The sequence below is a fragment of the Passer domesticus genome, chromosome 7, assembly GCF_036417665.1.
Source record: "Passer domesticus isolate bPasDom1 chromosome 7, bPasDom1.hap1, whole genome shotgun sequence".
In the NCBI taxonomy this organism is placed as follows: Eukaryota; Metazoa; Chordata; class Aves; order Passeriformes; family Passeridae; genus Passer; species Passer domesticus.
The window spans coordinates 56,214,341-56,227,099 of NC_087480.1; the positions used below are offsets into that span (position 1 = coordinate 56,214,341).

At 39.5% G+C, this 12,759-nt stretch overlaps 1 long non-coding RNA gene across 1 annotated transcript in view; it reads right to left on the bottom strand.

The window, feature by feature from the left end:
* Window positions 1-420: 420 nt before the first annotated feature.
* LOC135304156 (uncharacterized) overlaps window positions 421-12,759 on the bottom strand; it is a 46,696-nt gene continuing 34,357 nt past the window's right edge. Inside the window, exons 2-4 of the long non-coding RNA XR_010365603.1 lie at window positions 9,310-9,451; window positions 1,169-1,256; window positions 421-656 (exon numbers count right to left, since the gene is read on the bottom strand). This is a non-coding gene — a long non-coding RNA (uncharacterized LOC135304156). The remainder of the gene's footprint in view (window positions 657-1,168; window positions 1,257-9,309; window positions 9,452-12,759) is intronic.

The window sequence follows — 12,759 nt, forward strand, 5'->3', positions numbered from 1 at the left end:
AGTGCAGCCAGGGTAGAGAGGCAGTGTAAACTAGAGGCCCTGCTACCTGTGAAGGTCATGACTTAATCCTTCACACTGAACAAACACCATGACTTAGCTAAAAATCCGAGTTCACAGACATCAGTCACTACCATAATGGGCCTGCAGGTCAGGCAAGATAGCAGGAGGAAAACTGATGTTGATTCAGTTGGGTTCTTCTGAGGCTCAGGCATCCTTCACACTGCTCTCTCTCTGCCCCTCACCACCAATCATTACCAGGGTGAGGAGGCTGCAAGGAACACTCACGTGTAGGATGCAGAGAAGATCCACACGGATCAATAATGGGTTCTTTCTTTCAGCAGCAAATTCAGTGCAGGCAAATGGTGCCTGGGGACAGCGCTGGTGTCCCCTGCCCACGTACCCCTGCCCTGACACCATGACTGCTGCTGAGTCCCCAGACCTACCCAGCTGGAATCAGGCAATAGTTTGTGCCTGTAAATCAAAACTACAGAGAAGTCTGCAGGAATATCACAGAGAAATCCCTGGGCTGTTGTTATCACCTTTGTAAGACTTTCTGTCACACCAATCCGTCAATGCCACGCACAGGATCCTGGCTCTGAGTTTTAGCTGCTGTTCAAACACAGGTAGAAGCAGCATTTCCCAAATGAACAGCTAATCTAAAAGAACACAAGAAAAGTAGGAGAAAGAGACATGCCAGGGTGTTATACACTGAAGAGACAGAGGAAATATTTTTGATTAGAGAAACCAAGGTTTCAGTTCTTGATATGCTGAACTCCATTTACTAGGTTTTTCCATTTAAAAAACCCCAACCAAACAACTAATAATAATGAAGGCTTTCCAAAAACTTTATTTGCCAGTCACAGCATGACTATGAAAGTCATTTATTTTGTGGGTCTCAGTTTGGCCCTGAGATAGAAGACATTTTTACACATATTATGCAGATTTACATGATTTCCTCAAGGCTTCTAAAAACTGCAGTTCTCAGACATGAAAAAACACACAGGTACCTTTTCATATATTTCTTTTCAAATACTTTTACACTTCTGGCAAGTTAAGCAATGAAAAACTACTTGGATTATTTACTAGGATTCACAGTGGAACCTGAAGTCAGGAGTTACACTGAACAGACAAAATGAAAATATTTTTTTGTGCCTCAAGTCTGTCTTACCTTGTATGATTTGCAGCAGGCCAAGCACAGCTCTTGATTCTGTACCTGAGGTGGGGGCTGATGTAGTATCAGACAGCACAAAAAGATCCTTGAACACATTTTAATAGATTTTAATCTGATTTCTCATGTTAAAAAAAAAGGAATAAAAATAAAAAAAATATCTGCAAGAATTTCAGCAATTTCAGCACAGTATCTACAAAAGGGTTATTTTTAACATCCATCAGTTAAAACCTCTTTAAGGTAAAAGTCCTGAGCTGCCCTCACTCTATATACGGCCAAGAGAGACTCAGAATGAGAGCAATAACAATTGTATTTTAAAGGATGTGTGAGTTCCTTTCTTCTGTTAATACTACACTGTGCAGAACACTTTATCATCTAGTCCCTATAAAAACTGCAGTGCTTTCAGATATTCATGCCAAAAAAACCCCAAAAAAATAAAATTAAATAAAACCAACCTGCAAATAACCCCCTACTCTTCAGCAAACAGATCAACTTTTTCTCAGCTGGTTAAATTAGGGAAGTGATGAGTCTTCCCTAGGTTACTAAAACACATAAATCAGATATCTTGACAACACCTCTCTGCCAAATCATAACATGAAAAACAAATCCATTTACAAAAAATCCGATTGATACAAATGGTATTTTCTTTTCAGTTCCCATGGCTATATGAGTATTTGAGGCAACAAGAAGGCAGAATTAATCTTCTTTAATACAACAAGGAACACATTTCAAAATAAACAGTATTATCAATCTATTCCTTTTTTATCAAAACAAAAAGGATAAAGAAACAGCACTGCTGAATCTTACAGTGAGAGACTGGCAGAGCCAGGCATATGTAGCTGACACCACCACTGGGAAAGAAACAATCTGCCTTTTTAGCTGCCCTACCTGCACTTGGAGGTTAGATAAGTGCAGGTTAGAAAAGTGAAGGTTAGAAAAGTGTAGTTTCCTTCCACAGTGTAAATGTGCCAGCCTGTCACAGCACTACAGACAATAGATGGCTGGTGACTACTTGCTCCCTGTCTGATTTTCTGCAGCTCCTGGTGACAGCTCTTTCTCTCGAGTTTACCAGATCAGCATTGCCATAATGGCTTATGACAATGCAGCAATGCAGGACTACCTGCACAGATGCACATTTATTCCTTCTGTTGACAGAAACTCAATTCATTTTTCAGAATCCACAAGATAACTCGCTACAAAATGAGCTGTGGAGAACTCTCAATTACAGTGAATTGAATAGTTTTGAGAACAAACCATTGGGAGAAGACATTATGTGACAAAGCACCTCAAATGTGCTCTTTCCAGAGAAAGAAAAAAAATCTTAAAAAAAAATAATCATGACCCAGAGAACATCAGTTACACATGTGCACCAAAAAAAATATGTTGCCCTTCTGAGTTTCCAGAGTCAATTTCTGTATTTGAATGTAATTGTTTAATCCTTTGTTTGCCTTTGTAAAATTCCTAAGAAAAGGAAGTGTATGGAGCAACCTGGTTGCTAGCAACACCATATTCTTGGATGAGATGAGAAATCCACTGAAAGGGTTGTAGTAAATTAAGTGTGGGGAGGGGAAAAGGAAGAAAATTGGAATACAACCTATGAGCCCGTTATATGAATTTAAAAGAATGTCATAATGGACAGAAGCAGAGATACCAGGTGTGACAAGGAAAATAAAAGGTTTAAATTTCAGTATCACGTACAGAGAGGAAAAGCTCATCTGGAACAAAGTATTCCAGATGATGGAGGAGATCATTTCTGCTATGAATTTTTTAATACATCAGAGAGAAATGAGCTGCATGCCAAAACAATCAAAAAGAAAAACTCACAGAAGTCTGACCAAAGACACCAGTCCTTGTTACCAAGATGAACAGTTGGGCTGCAAAAATCTTAACTTTTGTTTTAGACAGACTTATCTGTTCCTCAATAATATCCACTTGGACATCTACAGCAAAATTTACTTAATTCACCTCTCTGACCACAGATAAAGTTGCTATATTAAAAATTTGGTGTTAATATTTTCTGTTCCCCTTAAATGCATACCTTTCTTATGAATCACTGCAAGTGTGCCATACTTTAGCTTTAATTCACCTGCAGATTTATCTGGGAACAAAAAGATTATTTAAAAGAAGTAATTTTAACATTTCTCTACACTTTTACTATTGCTTTCAATGGTATTTGAAATAATATATAGTTTTGGCTATACATTGTGCAACTCTGAGTACAGACACACCATTCAACCACAAATTATCTCTGCTTCTCATTACTAACGCTCATTCTCTGCATGAATTCCATGCAGGAACTACACCTTAAAGCAACCTCAGCCCTCTGTGAAATTAGAAACTGAAGACTGTTTCATTAGCCACCTTTTCATTTGATGTCGACATTGCACAGGCTTTAGACTGAAGTTCATAACCTGTTCATAAGCAGTATTTTTTCAGTTCACTTGCTACCATGGAAAAGAACCAAACCAATTAAGAATGCTAAAATTGCCATTTCGTTTTCACTAAGGAAAGAAAGAGATTCTGCTAAACTGACAATAAAGAAAAAATATCTCACTACGGGAATTATCCAATTTGACTAGATAGGTCATTTCATTAACTAAAAAGTAACAACATCTCTAATCAGTCTTTCTCACCTATAAATTACCATTTTTATCTCTTCAAATCTTTAATTCACTGTTGCTTTTCTTCCCTTTTGCTAACTACTGCCTTTGAAACACTACCATCAACCACATCAAAGGCATTTCAGATAGAGGGGGCTTCACTTTGGATTGTACAGCACATGGATTATTTTCCCCATTTTTCCCCCACTGATATATTTTAATATAAATTTTCTTAAACTAGCATTACAATGTGTCATTTATAACATACACTACTTGTCATGGGGAGTAGGTCAAGTAAAACCTGTCCAGTGAACTCCTCTCCAAGCACAAAGAGCAACAAGAAGAGGAATCTTTCACGAGCAAGGTGAATTCAGTCTCAAAGGAGCTTTCTACATTAAATGGTGCAAAGGGGAGGAGGGAGAAATCCACAACCACAAGGAAAGCACAATGCTCAGGTTGGATGGATGCATATTTTGGTGAACTAGTATGCACCCATACCTAAATTCATATATGCACACATATATATATATATGTAGATAAAAGACCAAAAGGCCAGTTAAAGCTGCTTCCAGAAATTCCAAACTTCTGGGACGGATAACTCAGGCAGACATTCATCCTAGCACTGGACTCCAGTATCAAATACCAGACACAGGCCACTGCTATTATCTCTTCAGATGTGTTTCTGTCTTGCTAATTCTCTAAAAAGAAATTCATATTGGTTAAGTTAAGCTGAGAGCAGGGACTTTCCAGCTGAGGGCCCTGTCTGTGAAATTCCGTATGTTCAGCAAGGCCCCTTTTTTGACCATCTTCAAAGTTAAGATTGAGACTTTTTTACTCAAATGTTCCATCTCTGACTATTTTTCCTGCCTTCTCTTTTCTACTTCTCTTTTTGGCTATCTCTCACTCTCCTTGCTAAGAAAGGCTGCTTTCACTGAAGCATTGAATCTGCCTCTTTCCTGAGGTTTTACTTTTAGATCTCTGCACTGTCCCAGATACAGTCAGTACTCTAGACAATGGCAGAATAGATAAGGAACTTCAAACTTTCACCAAGAAAGTATTTCACAGAAGCTTCCAGCAGAACAGAGATGTGGCAAGTTACCCCAGCTATCCTTAAAGAACATTTGGAAAATAATACAGAAACAACTCATAGTTACACAGTTACAACTTTGGTGAGTCCAGTCTCACACCATCACCAGAAACATTAAACATCACTCTGAAATTACTGTCAGGTGTTCATTTCTGTTTATGCTCACTGTAGAAATCAATGAGTCCACTGGTGCTCTGCCCTCTGACTGAACAACTTCCTCTGGTAAAACTTCCCCCAGTGTCCTCAGCATCCTCTCCAGTGGTACAGGCATCACCATCAAGCAAGGGAGAAAAAGACAAATTTCTCTATAAAGGTGAGAAAAGCTATCTTTTTCACCCAGAAAATATTTTGGCAAAAGACACTACAAGTTACATCATCATTGCAACACATTGGTTCCGGCACAATGAGTGAATATATTTTTCAGTTTTTCAAAGTCCTGTGTCACTTTGCAGTGCCTTAAAAAAAGCCTATGTACCAATGATTTACATTCAAATAAAATGAGATTTGGGCATGCAAATTCCCTGGATTAATGAAGTTTTACACATGATTTTTCTTCTATGCAATGAAATCACTACCTGTTCCAGAACTCATTAAATAAATACACATAAATAGCAACACAAACAAATACTCATAAATAGCAGCCTCACTGTATAGGTCCTAGCATGCTGCTGAAGTGACCTGAATATTCCAGTTCAATTCCCAGGTCCTATTCTTCTGCTTCTTCCAGAAGTGTCAGAATGCTGATGAGTTTAATCACTAATACAATAGATCATACACGGGGCACAGTCCATCATGTGGGAATGGGTTTAAAAAAAAATTATTTCACCTATCAGGGGTCATTTCCTAAGGCTAGAAAGCTGCTCAAGCACTCTCTGGCAGATCAAAAGTCTATTTACCCTTCAGCAAGGAATCATTTTTCTCTGTTCCCTAATCTCTTGAATATTATATGATATAACTGATACTACACAACAGTTTTTGTAGCTCTAGCTCTTATCATTGCCCAGGTTTCCTTGTACATAAAAGGAAACCCAGGAAATCTGTATTTTTTCCTGCTTTAGTCTCATTATTGTTTGAATGGAAGATTGTATGTAAATCATGTGAAATCAAAAGTTTCTGTAGTGTTGTCTCCTCTATAGACATCCCTTAACATCCTTTCTGAGCAGCATTAATGTGCTATCTTCAAGGTACCACACCTTGTTAGGAATGCACCTTTTAATCTGTCACATTTTCCATTTGCCTCATTCTGCTAACAGAAGGGTTTTTTCCTCTAGCTTGAAGTACTTTCTACCAATATCCAAACAATAATTAAAATAAAAGCCTAACAATTAGTAATACCAACTGGTATTTCTTTCAGATTTTTTTCCATGTAATTCAAACATGTCAAGACACTGAGCAACCACTATTAACTGCAGTTTGTAACAGACAGAAAAAAATTACTGCTAGAGAACTAAAAGGCTCTGTCACGTGCCAAACAGGCTGCCAAAGGCATCATGAGGAATAAAATACTGAATTCCAGTCTCCAAGATCAGTGATTAATCCATGGTGAGACTGGGAATGGTGATTTGCCAACCCAAACTCTTAAAAAATCTACATGTATCAATTTTTTGAGGAAGCATTAAGAGATTGGGGCTCTTTTCTGGCCCTTGGGGCTAATTTAATGTCATCATCAAAAAATAGCTACTATCTGCCATGGTTTCTCTGTCTGCATAACATGGGTATCTACCTCCACAGGAAGGTGGTGAAACTGCAGTTTTCTCTTGGATTTTTGCATAGAAAGGACATCATGTCAATATTACATTTCTTTGGGCTACAGTGTGAAACTGTTTAATTCACGTGGCATCTAGCAGGGTGTGAGATACTCAGCTGAATTATCTTCCAAATATCATTCGGAATTACAAACAGAAGCATCAGGCTGCTGGAAATTATTACATTTAAACAATGTCAATGAAAAATAAGGAGCCAGAGTTTGTCTTCTTGCTTGGATGCAGAACATGAATCAGTGCAGTGATACCTGACATTACAGGTCAAATTGAAAACAAATTTGCTGATGGAGTCATAATTTGCAGAAGATTTAGAACAAATTTTAAAACTTCAGTTGTGCAAATATTTTAAATCACTCAGAGGAAGAAGGAAATTTTTAAGCCATTAATAAATATCAGCTAACATCCTTGAATCAGGCAGAAATGTATTTTTTCTGCTTCTGTACTTCAACAGAACTTTCCAAAGGCTCCTCTGAATAAATGAATTTTATTTCATGGTTATGGCAGCTATCAGACAAATCACAGCATCATTCCCACCCTTGCTTCCCAATGTAGCAGTGAAAGAGGGATTAAATCAAAGAGGATGTGAGGAGGCAAAACCTCTTCACACAGGGAATAGGTAAAACAACTTTTTCTGCTGTTACCAGCTTGCACTAAAGAACCTATAACACACCCAGTAATTCACTTAAGTGGTTTATTCTTCCCTTTCTTTTAAGTGGAACAGTTTGTTCCAAGTGTGAAAGGACCTGGCCATTCCCCTTGTCCTGTTCCCAGTTCTGTCACTGCCTGGTGACTTTATCCTTAATATTCAGCCATTTTTGCCCTCATTCACAGATCCCTGTTAGCAATGCACAGCAAGCTCATACAGATTACACAAAATTTTCAGACACAATAGAAAGTATCATTCCTAACTTGATACTTTCCATACAAATTTTTTAAAGTATGAAAAGAAATGCACTCAGAAAACAGATTTTAGTGTTCTTTCCATCAACTAACCAGATAAAAATATGGTATGGGTAAGCCTAAGTTTGGGGATTTTAGTCCTGCTCTGGAGGCAATTAAATCACAAATTTTCAGACTACAATGGGGTCTTTCATAGACTTGTTTAAGATTTTGTTGGATGTTTGTGGGGTTTTTTTTTAAATAAAGTCTTCTCTGTGATATTAGAAAGCTCAATGTTTCACTGTAATTTGACTTCTGTTTGCTTCCTTTCTTTTAGAATATTTCATATGGACTATTCAGAGATAACTTCTTTAATTTCCTGCTGTTGTCAAATCCTGTTTGATACATTCATAAAAAGCAGTGTCACTTTTGGGGAAAATTTAAAAACTGCACACACACAAAGTGCACAGACTTCTCCCACTGTGTTTTTGTCTTGCCAAGATCTTGGTATCTTTGCTTAGAGCTCTGGGCTGCCCCCATGTCATCAGTCCTAGCACTAGAAGCAGTTTTCTCTAAACACGTTTGAAATGTCTTTGTTTATATATTCCCTTGGTATAACAGCACTACGGTCAAGAAGAAATTTTTATGTCAAGTATTTCAGTTCTGCATTGCTATATTTTTTTGACTCACCATACTGTTTATGAAAATTCAGTTTGATGTGTGATTTAGCACCCAGACCAATGACTTTTATACTTCTCATTTGTTGAAGAGCACTATGATTCTGCATTTTACAGTAGATTCCCTCTGTCAAGCTCTCTTGTACCTTCTGAATTTTCTTAACCACCATGGAGAGAATGAAAACTAAGCTTGGACATCCATCCTAAGGAAAAATCCATCATAGGTTGCTTTGCAGTAGAACAGATTGTCCCCCAGTGAAGGTACAAAAGTGTATTAGTGTATTATTCAGGGTGTATTTGTATCCATTTCCAAAAAGCAGCTTGCATGTATGTCCAAGGGCAATAAATTTCTTGTGCTCCCATGTATTTGTGGGAGTGGGTAATCAGCACTCAATTTTGAACGAGCCTTTTTTAATTTGATGCCTTCCCCAGTTTCATTCCAGCCTGTGCCAAAGAGGGAGCTACCCTAAACAGCCTCATTTTATCAGGCTGCAGCTGCCAGTGACTCAGGGGTTTAAAAACTTGCTGATGGGGAGGCAGAGGGGGGATAGTACATACAGAACATGGGGGGTTTAGTCTGCATTTCAAAATGCCACAGGGGAAACATTAAAATTATGGAATTTTTTTTATATATTGGGAGATATTCCTATACTATCTACAGTTGCTCTTTCTCCCATCACTCCTTTACTCTCAATACCCTATAATCATAAAATAAGGCTTTGCCTTTCTCACATGGGCAGAGCTCAGGTCGCTGAAAGCAGCTGGAGATGGACAGGACCTGCTGCCAGTCACCAGCTTGAAATCCCCTCCCTCAAGGGTTCCTGTCTTCACCAGCTTGGAGCTGCACTCCACAGGTGGAGAGCTCCTGAGGCACAGCAAAATGCCACAGCTCTGCCATGCACAATAACCAGGGAGAATACAGAAAACACTTCTGTTTCATTGGCTCTCCCTATGGGCTCCAAAAAGGGATGTGTAGACAGGCAACTGCAAAAGCCTCGGGACTGCTGGGGGGCAGGGAATAAAAGAATTGCAGCTTCTTCCAGAAATTACAAACTCTGATACAGAAATGCCCAGAAACAAAGTGTTCTTTCCTCCACCCACATCCCCAGGTTCTGCAGGAATCCATTTCACTAACCTGTGCTGCTGACTAGGGGTTTCATCCTTAGCTTCAGCTCTCAGATTCACTCTGAGCAGTGGGAATATTACCACAGAGTCCAGTGTGTGCTGGCTCAGGCCCATCGTGCACAGGAATGACTTTCTGAGAGAGATGGCTGGGCCTGTAAAAGGAAATGTGCATCAAATGCAGATTGCTATGAAGTAATGGGACTAGGAGCAATTGACCAAAGCGAGAAATCCATATTAAATGGAAAAATTATGCAGCATGCAGCCAAAGGAAAGGACTTAGGGACAATTCCTAAAAGCCGTAATCCTAGCTTGGGGATGCAATTAAATAAGGAAAAAAAATGAAAAGAAAAGTGTGTTGGGAGATAGGAGACAGAAAATGCATTCAGAGAGCAGAATACATGTATGTAAGGATGCTGCTGCTTTACAAGCTAGCAGCTGGACCCTCAGGTGGACAGACCCCATTTGTCTCTGGCTCAGAGAGGAGCCTCTCGCAGCAGCAGCAGCAGCAGCCAGGCAGGACAGCACAAAGGGAGGGACACTGCAGGCACGTGCCACGTCCTCAGATATCCCCAGCACAAGCACAGCACACGCATCTCCTCGTACAGCAGAGGAGCTTTGCTTTCTCATCCCAATTCTTCCAGCATCTAAAGCAATTGTGATTCCACCCAGAACAGAGAAAATAGGGCTAGGACCTCTCTGACTCTTTCTATACCTGACTAAGATAAAAATAAAAGAAACAACTCTGTTGAGCTAAGTGGCTTTTCCATTCTAACAATCTTCGTGCCCTTGAAATTTAGTTTGAAATGGAGCGGCCTCCTGTTTCCACATCAAAAATCAATACAATCAACAGGTTAAAACATTCTCAGTTACAATGAAACTGTATCTGAAGAAACAGTACATGATACTTTAAGAAACATCAGAAAGCTTAAAGACCATAAGAAAATAGAAAATATCTTTGTTTGCCAAGGCAATGACATGGAACTATAGAGGAGCCCCACAGAGAAACTTGAGGAGATGGGGTGTCTGTTCCCAGCAATGCCTGCTTTGTGACCTTGGGCAAGTCACTTAGCTGTCCCCTGCCAGAACGAAGCAAAAATGCTTCTTTACCTAAAGTAGCTCAAGATCTCTATGAAGAAATGTTATTTCTCTTAATAATCCTCTAAACATCAGATGTATGTGCTCGATATAATAATACACAGGCATTTAACACAAGGCTGTAGCAGAAGAAAAGATCTTACACAGACTCTGTGTCTGACTTGCACTAACTCTTCCAAATGACCTTCCAGAAAATATTGTGGACCTGCAGTAAAAGTCTAATTTTTATTCACATGAAACAAAAAGGAAGCAGCTTAGCATGCATGCAATCAGATGAATCAGAATGTACCTTTCCACAATCAAATTAAGAATGAAATTAAATTCACTAATCTCATGCTAAAATATTGACAACAGCCTGATTTAAATGTCTTTCTTAATGACCAGACTCCCAAAGCATCCAGCTTCCTTAGAGGTCCAGGCTAACACACTGCATCTCTTAACTGAGCATCAGCTCCTGACCACAGGATGCAGGGGAACATTAATTCCCTCCCTTTGCTTTGAGATAAGAAGCAAAAGAAAATAATATTTTGGGTTTGTTTCTAAACATTTTTTTTTCATTTCACCCCTCTGTTTATGGAATGTCTGGCACGAGGATATGAGGGTGAGACTTTTCAAAGAGCCTGATAAGGTATAGATCATAAACTCCAGGAATCCCATACACATTTCTAAGAGGACGAGTGTGTGCATATGTGTAAATAAAATGGCCTAGTTTAAAATGTCTTTAATAACCAGAATTTGCCGGGTTGAAGCACACGGCTGTGAGCTCCCCCTGCTGACTCTCGAGCTCAAACAAATGAATCGTCTTCAGATGCTTTTGCAAACACTTTTGATATTGGCTCAAGGTCAAAGGAGTGGACTGCTACAAGGACGTGCGTTTTAGCCTCACTAGCATCACAGAACAAAAACCAGCAATAAGGACATTATGTGTTTCATTTTGATACCACTGGGGGACTTTTACAGTGGCTCCCAATTCAGATTTCAATTGGGCAGTGATACTGCTCAATTTGCAGACTAATAGATTAAAACCATTTGATGCAATCTTTATGCCTCTAAAAAACACACGTAAAGTAACGGATTAAAAATCGAATTGGTAAGAAAACATGTCCTATCTTTCACCTTAGACATAAACACTTGAAACATTATATGCCCAGCTACAGTCACACACCAGCCACCTCTTTGATCAGTTGTAATATCTGTACTCCTGTACCACCTAAGCCAAAAAAAGAAAAACCTTATTTACATCACTCACATTTTAAAGGCTATAGCACAAATGTGAAAGCCATGTCATGGAGTGGCTTAACAGCACAAGATTACACATTTAAAATAGACCAAATTTAATATTTGATTATCAATACCAAGACTATATTTTTCTGCTTTTCTTCATGCCACTCTCACCAAGAATTTGGGCGGCACTGTCCATTGTCATCTGGTGGCTGTATTTTATACAGTTCCTGATTTTTTTGGCAAATGTTTTTATATCACACAGAAGTTTGGATGTGAACAAGTCAGTTCATTTATTGCTGCATTTCCAGGTCCATTTCAAAAGGAATTGCTGACATCTACTGGTTCAAATTATAAAATACTCAAATTACAGTTTTTCCTTTCAAATAAAATCTAATGGCTCTGACTTCTTTCTCGGTTGATGGCAGAAAAGGCAATTCTGTTGAAATAAGCAGAAATAAACCCATTCTCTCCCATTTAGCAGTTCATCTCCTCTCTATGCTTTCTGGCAGACATGAGTGTCTGGAATTATATCTGCTAGGCACCAACAATTTTTTGAGCTTGAAAACCACAGGGAGCATTTGGCTGCCGTATGAGGCTGCTCCACCCAGTACAACACAAAACCCTCACATTTTGTGCTGAAAATCCACAAGCAATTCTGCAAATCTGATGCAGCACAGGATTAATATCCTCATCCTCCCCATTCTCAACAGAGACCCAGCTCCCACCCAGGGCTGTGTTTCTGAACCTGGGGGCTGCTGCTCAGATGCTCCAGTGGCACGCTGGGAGCTCCAGCTCTCCCTGCAATGCCTGGGGTGCCAAAGATTTGGGAAAGGGGTGGAGGAGAGGGGCTGAAGTGTTTCAGTAAGTGATTTGGTGTTTCATACTGGGGGGCTCTAAACAGACCTGTTCCCCTTGCCCCTCCCTTGGGATCATGCACTGAGCACCCACCCTCAAATTCAACACCGAGCGGGGTCAGCTGCTGCAGGTGGCTGAGTCCTAGCACACACAAAACCCCTCTTATCCCACCTCTGTATTTATTCATGATTTCTTATGCTTTCTGGAGCAGGGAACAGCAGGCACAGAGTGCTCTGAGCACACTTTTGGAGTCGTCCACAAGAAAGACCTTTCCATGCTGGGTTCC